Raw genomic sequence first — 9,796 nt, 5'->3', positions numbered from 1 at the left:
AATAATTAATAGAGCAATCGAGAATTAGATCACATCTTTTTTTAATCCAATTAACCGATGGCGAAACAAAAGATCGAATACTCTCTCTGATCGAGCGAAAAATTTGAACTCATTAAAACTCCCAGAAGACATTGCGTTGCCGGAAGTGATTCTGGTCGTGGAATATCTAAAGAAAAAGAAAACCAAACAAAAGATTCTGACATCGACAAATCCGATGAAAAAAGAAGACAGAACAATGCGCACAACCGCTATACCTGGTCACGCGAACACGGTTTTAAGAAATGCACGGTTTTAGAAACTGTATTCATCTTCGGAGACGAACATCATTTGTCAGATCATGTTCGCCTTCAGGAATGTAATCCGTGAACTCGGTTATGAGAAAGGGAATCTACCTTTAATTACCCCTTACGGCTCTTGGCTGGCTGGATTATTCAAAGTTAACCGTTTCATCTTGATAATGTTCTTCGCTTTTGATGCTAGATTCATGATTTTAATAATGAAAGTCTTAGGTTCCATTAATTTGAGTTATTTATTATTATCAAGTTATCCTAGCAACTTATTTCATTTAAATCACGTCATGAGAAGTTTTGTATGAAGTACTTTTTCTCAGTTAATACTATTAGTTAAATTATCTAAAGCTTGAATTATTTAAATGCTGACCTTACATAAAGAATGGGCAATAAAAATTTCAAATATTTCTTACGATAAAAGCTAGTTCATGTAGATAAAAAGTTGTTTTTCTAAGATTTGAAAAGAAATTTTATAGTTGTCGACGAAATTCACAAACAAATGTAAAATGACTTGATACGTATGGAAATAGAATGTTGTTATGCAATATCTGTTCTTTAAAAAACTGGTATCGATTAAACTATTGTTATAACTTTCTATAAATTATCTAATGAATTCGCATATTAAAAATAAAATGTTTATGTTCTTTACATTCTAACAGTTCTGATTCGTTTGGAATTAATTGATTAAAATTTTCTATGGAATAAGAATTATTCCAATGCTTAATATTGTTACTTTGTTGCGTTTTTGCAAAAAAATAGTTTAAAAAACATAAATGAACTGATAATGGAATTATATATAGTCTACTACTCAATAGATTGGATTAGGTCTTCTAGGGGGTCCTTAGGTTTTTCAAATCTCGGGGCATTTTTTTCACCTCATAATTTTCAAAATCAAATATTTTTCTTATCTATATTTTAATCCTTATATAAATAATTTTAAGAAACAAATTTTGATAAACTAAAAAAGAGAAACGCTTAATTATAAATCACTTTCTAAATATCTGGTTTATGAATATAGTGTATACAATAATGCTCAGCTGGAATTTAAAAGTAGTTTTAAACAAAATAATAAAAAAGATGGCAAAATCTTTCTATAATGATCTAAATAGATTTAATAATAAGATCAAATAATCTTTAAAATTTTAAAAGATCATGTTTTTTTAAATATAAGATAACATAAAATTGCAAATGATAATTAATTGGGGATGTTATTAAAATAATGTTACAAAATTAATTTAATTAATACTTGATTTTTAACTTGAATGAATCCAGTAATCAAGATTTTATAATTAAATAAAAGCACAATAATTGAAAAGCTTCAAAATACCTCAAAGTATCTCAGGGGCTCTTAGATCGTAAGTATTTGCCTGCTCTATTTATTTAATAACTTGGTGCTGGCGCTGTGTTGCATCATTAATTAACTGTATTTAGTTAAAATTACAATAATAAACTCAAAATTCGTATTGGAATTTTGATTTTATAATTACATTTGGCTGTAGTTTACTTAGATATCATATTAATTATCAGGTAATGTTAAAATTAAATGCGCGATGCTCATATATTTATACAAAATAGTATACGCAAATTATAATCAAATAAAAAAGTTGCAATAATAAAATATTAACTAAATAATATATACAGTGGCTTAAACAATTGAGAGTACACCTTACTTTTACTTGATAAATCCGACTTTCAATATAAATAACACATTACCGTGAAGTGCAAACATGTTTTTATTTTTACGCGTAACAAATGGTTTAATTTAGAGTAAAAACAAAGAACAATCAACGAAAAACTTCTAAACTGAAAAGTTTCAGAAGCATTTTAAATAAACATACGCAGATTTTTGTCTCAAAAAATTGAGAATACACAATTAAGAAATTTTTGTAATATCTCGCATAGAAAGAAAGTGTCACTATGCAGCTGCATGTCTTTTCGCTTTTATAATAGCCTCTAAACGTCGTGGTACCCATTCGACCAATTTTTGGTGGTATCTGAAGATATATTATCCCATTCTTCTTGTAAAACTTATTTTAAATGGGGTTTGTTTCTAATTTTGTGTTTTTGGATCACTATTTCGAGTGTCACCCACAGATACTCAATGGAATTGATGTTGGGGGACTGTGGTAGTGTGTGTTACTACTATTTACAATGAAAAAAACACACCACATTTTGACGTTAAGTGCAGTGTGTTTGGAGTCATTGCCCTGAAGAAAAATGAAATTTCCATCTAAACCCAAATTTTTAGCACTTTCCTTTAGATTGCTCCGACCATGCAGTTCATCTAACTTGCAGCAGAAATTTCTCAAACCATGGGCAAAAGTGCAGAAACTGTGAGAAATGTAATTAGACAAGCTGGATATAAAAGTTAAATTGTTAGAGAGACTCTGTTCACCAGTTTGCAAATTCAGAAATTTTCATTTGAAGTTTGCAAAAACTCATCAATTGAAGACCAATAACTTTTGGAAGAAAGTAATATTTAGTGATGTGTTAGAAAACTCAACACTTTTGGCAGTGACAGGGTTAACACCGTATGGAGAAAGCCTAATACTGGTTTGAACTCAAAAAATTTACGTCCTACAAGTCGGATTTATCAAGTAAAAGTAAGGTGTACTCTCAATATTTTGAGCCACTGTATATCAAAAATAAGCTAAATTCTACACTTCTCATGTCTCATTTATTAATCGTATCTCATTTATTAACCAAAGAATTACATCTTTCGATATCTTCTCAAATCCATATAAAAATATAATAATCTGATCAATTTTAACTCATAATTATTAGACTTGAACAGAACTCATTAAACACAATATTTTACCAACAATCTATATATTTGAAAGATTTCTTTCAAAAAGAAAGCAGAAATTGATATTTTTATTAGATTCCTTAAATGTTTTCTGAAGGAAAAAAAATACAGTCGTACATCAAATATATTGTCATTCCTTAGTCAATTGTTTTTTCTTTGACATTCTGAGTATTGTAAATTTCGGAGAAGAAGATGAATGGATACTGTGGGAAAATTATTTATCGTCGAGATTTTTACAACCACTAAATACATTTATCGCACAACTTATTCTTATTTTTCTAAATTTTCTCAGAAGATATATTCTAAACTGAAATTTTGTTGAAGAATCAATGAACCAACTTAAGATCCTGAAGTTCTTGTTTTACAGTTTAATAAAATGTTTATTTTACTATCGTTTGGCATTAGTAATTCTAAACTGGAGCTTTCTTTTAACAATAAATAAGTAAAGTCATCGTATCGTCTGCATACAATACTCATGAAAACACTAATAATTGGTTTGGTAAATTTTTATTAATAAAAAATAATTGGAAAGGTCAACATAATCATTTTCTTTATCGTTGATTCATGCTTTATTTTCTTACTAGCCGCCTTTGGCGACCAGCCGGTTCGCCAATTTTAATGTTCGTTAAAATTTTAATAATTAAATATTTTATGCAATTTCTACTTTAATAGCTTCTTCATCAAAATATTTTAAAACTTCAAATTTTGATTATCATATAATTCATTCAATATTATAAAGGCCTTCAGTCATAACGTAATATGTATCTCTCTCATTTTCTGTTAGCACCCGTAGAATTTATGCTTTAAATTAAAGTGGAAAGAATTCATCTTCAATTAATATAATAATATTTTTTACTGAAACAAAGCATTTTTTTTATAATCTGATTACTGAAAATAGAGTCACTCAGCGTTTAAACTTTATGGGCACTAAAGAATATCTTTTTTAATTTATGTAATATCTCAAGAGTTGGTCAACAAAATTTTCTTAGATTCATCATGAGCAGATCGATTAATTAACAATGCTTAAATTTAAATGCATCAAACCTAAGAAAATAAAACGAATCGTTTAAAATAAACGGTTGAAAACAGGTTTTAAAAAAACTACTTAAAAAACGAAGTACTTAAAACTATAAGCATATACAAAAAATATATAACTAACATAAATACAATTTACTTACAAAAGCATGCAACTAACCCAAAAATAATTTAAATCATCCACTGATAGCGTTGTCATGGCAACAATCAGAACAGAATGCGCATGCGTGAATTTTCTTCGCCGGTTACGTAACGCAAATACGTGATTTTTTCTACGCCAGTTGGGGTAACGCTATGCGGATTAGAAATTTTTAATTTCCTTTATTCTGTTTTATTTAATTCAAAAGTACTTCAGAATGAATCTGAAAGATTGATTCATTAACAATGTTTAATTTTAAATGCATCAAACATTAAGAAAATAAACAGAACCGATTGAAATAATCCGCCGAAAAATTTTAACCCTAGCCTCATTACTGTTGGGAGAAAAAAAAAACTGAAGCCTTTCTCGTTTGGCGCTGGGGATAATGGAAGATTTTTTTTGGCGGAAAAGTTGGCGGTGGGGAAAATAGAAGATTTTTTTGGCGGGAAAGTTAGTTTTTAATTAATAATTAAAATTCTAATTAAAAACTCCAAGGTATACATGTACCAAATTTGGTAGCTGTATGTCAAACGGTCTGGCCTGTAGAGCGCCAACACACACACACACACACACACACACATTGAGCTTTATTATAAGAATAGATTTACTATTTATGCGAAATGAAAATTTAGGTCGTGCATTGTTTTTAATAATTTTTGTAGATAAAATCTGATGGCAACTGTAAAGAATGGGAAATTAGATTTTAAATCGCAATTTGGCGTTTGGGCCTTTTTGCTGGCGTGCTAATACTACATGTACTTTTTTTCCAAGGGCGGTTTGCTAGGTCTCTGTAACAAAAAAATGAGGTATAGTTCTTCAGCAAATGTTTGGGGGATACAGCGAAAATAAAAGGTTTGTCCGTTAATTTCACCTTTTAAAGTCAAATATTGGAAGAGGGCTTAAAAGATTTTCTGGAATGCCATTTATATTTGCTGCACCTCAAGTTTTAGGTAGGTAAATGCTGATTTATTTCAAAAATCAAACTATATTTTATCCTTTTGTATTTTGGGACAAGTAACTTAGTCTACTTATTTAATTTTTCTTTCGTCACTTCTTAACAAAACGCAACTATTAAACAATAATAAAATATATCTGTAATAGCTGTAAATAAAAAAATTTAGTATCATTACTTTCTCGTACAGGAAGTATAGAGAGAGAATTATAATCATAAAAACAATCGGACTTTAGATTTTGAGGAATTTCAAATATCTAGACCTATCGGTGTTCGAAAAACACTTTTCAGGCGTTATGTATATCTGTCTATCCATCTGTTCTATATATAACAAAAATAACTCAAAATCCTTTCATCTAGACAAATGAAATTTGGTAAATAGACTTTACACAAAATTTGTAGATTTCTATCAGAGTTTGAGTGAAATCTATTCAAAGAAAGTCTGTTCGAATATAATTTGATGCTACAAAACATAGAAAGCTAGACAGATAAAATTTGGTATCCAAATTTCACTTCTAAAACATCCTATCAAATTTAGAAGCTAATCTGTCAAGGAGTTAACTTTCTGTTGGTCTTCACATAACTGTAACTTTCACATGTATGCAAACGCGATAACTTAAAAACGCAATAACTAAAAACATATAAAATTGTTAGCGATAAAATTGATCAGCTAATAATGAGTAGAAAGGTTCAAAAATATTTATTTCTTTAATGTTTTCTTTTATGATCCTGTATAGAGACGAAAGTAACTATCTTTTTTAATAGCAGTAATTTGAAGTAAAGCCGCTTTCTCGTATTTTCAATTATTGATCTCACCATTATGGAAATTAAATGAAACCTTCTACACTAAAAGTTAGAAAGTTTTCCTGTTTTTTTTTTTTTTAACATCGAGATTTAATTCCTAAAACAATGGAAAAAAATGAAATCTGCTATCGCAGATTTCAAGTCATCATGTGAAAACATTATTTTTTAAAATCACGTGGTATCAATCCGACAGAAAAACAATATCATGTTCTCACATGATACATATTTCGCAATCGTCAACATTTAGAAAAGCGATGGTTTTTGACCATCTCAAAATCAATCCTAAAAATGTTTTTCCTCGAGGCCAGAATTTTTTTTTTTTTTTCATGAAAAACCAGTTTAAACCGCTTTGAATCAATTACATGACTAAAAAATTACACATGCGTCGATATTTAGAACATGATGGTTTATTTGTTTATTTTTTAAAACTTTTTCTTCAAAACCAGATTTTTTTCTTCTTTTTTTTTTTTTTTTTTTCTGAAATTTCGGTTTAAGCTGGTTTGGAATGATCACGTATTGCGTAATCTTCAACTTTAAGAAAAGCGCTGGTTGTTTTCTTTTCAATCCCAAAATCGTTCGTGTTCCAAAACGTTTTTCGCCAACTAGAAATATATATATATATATTTCCTTTTTCCTCTCTGTTTTACGTTCATTCCCATTTTCTTTTCTATGCTTCTTTGGGCGATAACTTCTTACGACCCAGCCCTTTATTTACCAGACAGAAAAATCGGTTACTTGGTGGATATTCGCACCAAGTTGTAACTTTTTGTTGGCGAAAAGTCACCAAATATGACAATTCTTTATCATTTCTTATAAATTTCTTTATCATTTTCAAATAACCCAAAAAATGAAAAAATGTTACCTTAAAAGCGATGAATTGTCAATTTTCTACCTGTGCTTTTGCAGCTTCAAAAACTCCTAACTAAAACAACGTTATGGTTTCACAGGATTATAAAATTACATTAAACTCTTAAAAACCCATTATCAAGAAATTAATTTTAGAAATAAAAATTTATCACGATTAGCAGATTTTCATTATAGAATAATCCTGTGAATGTGGAAATAAATTTTTAGAGAATGAAAAGGAAAACAAAATTTTGCTATAAACTGAAATGTAAGACAACATTTGCATTGTATTCCTAATATAGATGTTTAAAAGATTCAGAATTGAATTTCAGAAAATAATGGCTATTTGCATAAAGTAATTCTCCAGAAACTTAATTGGTATTCAGTTTCGAGCATTATAAGAAATAATTTTAAATTCTTTATTGAACTTTATAATTTTAACTTCATTTTTGATAGCTTTTAATCTATTTTCTTTTTTGAGACAAAACATAATTTTCTATTTGCCTCGAAAATGGAAGGAGAAGGTGAGCAGGCGACTCATGAACTTTCATGTGTGTCATGTAAACCACCGTCCCCTTTATTTATTTTTGATAAAGCTTGTTTTGAATGTGATATTGTGGCAATAGATAATAAGATACTAATAAAAAAAGATGGTGTTCTGTTGTTAACAACGTTTTATTTTTGATTTAAAAATAAGTTATAAGTAAATACCTAGAAGAGTATCTACTTCGAAGCTAAATAATTTCGGTAAAATTATTAGAAGCACGAAACAAAGTGAAACCAAAACTGTCGAAATCAGACCAGTCATTGGGACTATGGTATTGGTTCATAAATTTTTCCGAAATATTTCCAAAATTCTACGTTTAGTATTCAGGTTTCAAAAATAGTTTTTATAAACTCCTATTCCTAAAATCATTTGCCCCCTCCCCCCCAAAAAAAAATAAGAATTCTCACTTATTAATTGGAAAATGCTACTAAATAAAATTTATAGAATACAGATTCGCAACTTATGCAAGAGAAGCTATCGTGCTTCTAAAAATATCACTATCGATTATGTTTGGTGTACTTCTAACATTTCAAATTTAGGGGTAGATCACAACAACCCAGCAGTCTGCGAAAGTAAGCAGACCACACGGGGACGACCTGTTTCCCTCCAAAAATTGGTACCAACGGTGCTTGGTAGTGCCAAGCGTTACCAAGGCACACAATTTTCCTTACTCATTAGTTTAAGGCACGAAGAGCTTCGATATTCCAAAATCATTTGTTTCAAATAGCTTTCCTTGAAAAGTGGTAAGAAGTTCACTTTTGTTCTCATTATATTAATGAAAGAATAAAATTAAATAACTAGAAACGAAAACACTACTTTTTATTCTTTGTATTAGAATAGAAAGGAATTGTAGTAGAAGGTCAATGATTCTGATTTGATTAATTTGAGGCTTAATAGATTTATTTTTTAAATAGAAATACAGGGTGGTCAAAAAAAAAAACTTCCCCTATATATGAAACCTTAGCGGCCTATCCGCTCAACCAATCGAACCAAAATTTCAGACATGGTTGTTTGAAGGTATGCGCTGGAGATTGTGATAATTCTAAACAACTCATAGCTCACGGTTATGGTTACAGTGAGAGAATTTCGAAATTTTCGAATGGCAACACCCACTTTTTCCTTGCGCAAATTGATCAGCGTATTGAAAAACCACAGATGGCGTTGGAACGATTAGCGTGTGACGAAAATTAGCGGCGTAAATCATTTACAAAGAAGAGCATTATAAAGGACTAATGATAACACAGAGAGGAAAGAAAAAAAAGCTTTTATTGGAGTGGACAGTTATAATTACAGGTTTTCAAAGTGTTCGCCTTCGCAAGCGAGAACGCATTGCACTCGGGAGATTGTGGACAACAATGTCGAACGTAACATGAAAGAAGGAATCGGCATAACTTCACACGTGTTATATCTTGCAATTCTGACACATCTGGACCAGGCGTGTACACCTTAGATTTCAGATAACCCCAGAAGCAGAAATCCATAGAAGTGTGGTCGGGGGATCACGGTGGCAAAGTTATGAGAGATGACTCTATCACCAAAGTGTTGTTGCAGCACTGATCGAACACATTGGGTGACGTGTGGAGGAGCCGCCCATCTTGCATCCATACAATGTCACTAATGACATTTCGTTGCTACTGTTTAACCCTGTTAATTATGCAAGGTGCGTCAAAGCTCCTCCTCTCTGTGTTATCATTAGTCCTTTATAATTCTCTTCTTTGTAAATGATTTACGCCGCTAATTTTCGTCACACGCTAATCGTTCCAACGCCATCTGTGGTTTTTCAATACGCTGATCAATTTGCGCAAGGAAAAAGTGGGTGTTGCCATTCGAAAATTTCGAAATTCTCTCACTGGAACCGTAACCGTGAGTTCTGCGTTGTTTAGAATCATCACAATCTCCAGCGAATACCTTCAAACAATCATGTTTGAAATTTTGGTTCGATTGGTTGAGTGGATAAGCCGCTAGGGTTTCATATATAGGGGAAATTTTTTTTTTTTGACCACCCTGTATTTTCTGGGTAAAAGAGTAACAAAGAAAACCAGCGGGGGTGGTCTTTCCAAAACTTTCTCGCAGCTTTCTAATAAAGGTATTCACCCAGAGAACGCCTTGCATAGTTTTGATGTATCATAGTTATGAAATATTAACCTTTTGTATGAATTTAGCATTTTTATTGAATCTATCGTGAGATCCTTGGCGAGTGTTTTAGCGATTGATCCTCGGCATGCGGTTGATGGTATCCGAAAATCAAATTTGTGTTTCAGACGATTTTTCTCAATCGATCGAAGTAAAAATTTGACACAAAACTGGACTTGTCGTCACAAAATTATATATCATATTTGATAAATTTGTCATTGCGTTTTTAAGTTATCGGGTTTAG

The 9,796-nt window shown here is 30.7% G+C and overlaps 1 non-coding gene across 1 annotated transcript; it reads right to left on the bottom strand.

Annotated features, from left to right (window-relative positions):
* Positions 1-7,957: 7,957 nt before the first annotated feature.
* Positions 7,958-8,107, bottom strand: LOC129969948 (U12 minor spliceosomal RNA). The gene has a single exon (XR_008784697.1). It is a non-coding gene; the product is annotated as a U12 minor spliceosomal RNA (small nuclear RNA).
* Positions 8,108-9,796: the final 1,689 nt, after the last annotated feature.

This window comes from Argiope bruennichi, chromosome 5, assembly GCF_947563725.1.
Source record: "Argiope bruennichi chromosome 5, qqArgBrue1.1, whole genome shotgun sequence".
In the NCBI taxonomy this organism is placed as follows: domain Eukaryota; kingdom Metazoa; phylum Arthropoda; class Arachnida; order Araneae; family Araneidae; genus Argiope; species Argiope bruennichi.
The sequence above is the reverse complement of the archived record's forward strand: the minus strand, read 5'-3'. Positions and strand labels throughout refer to the sequence as shown.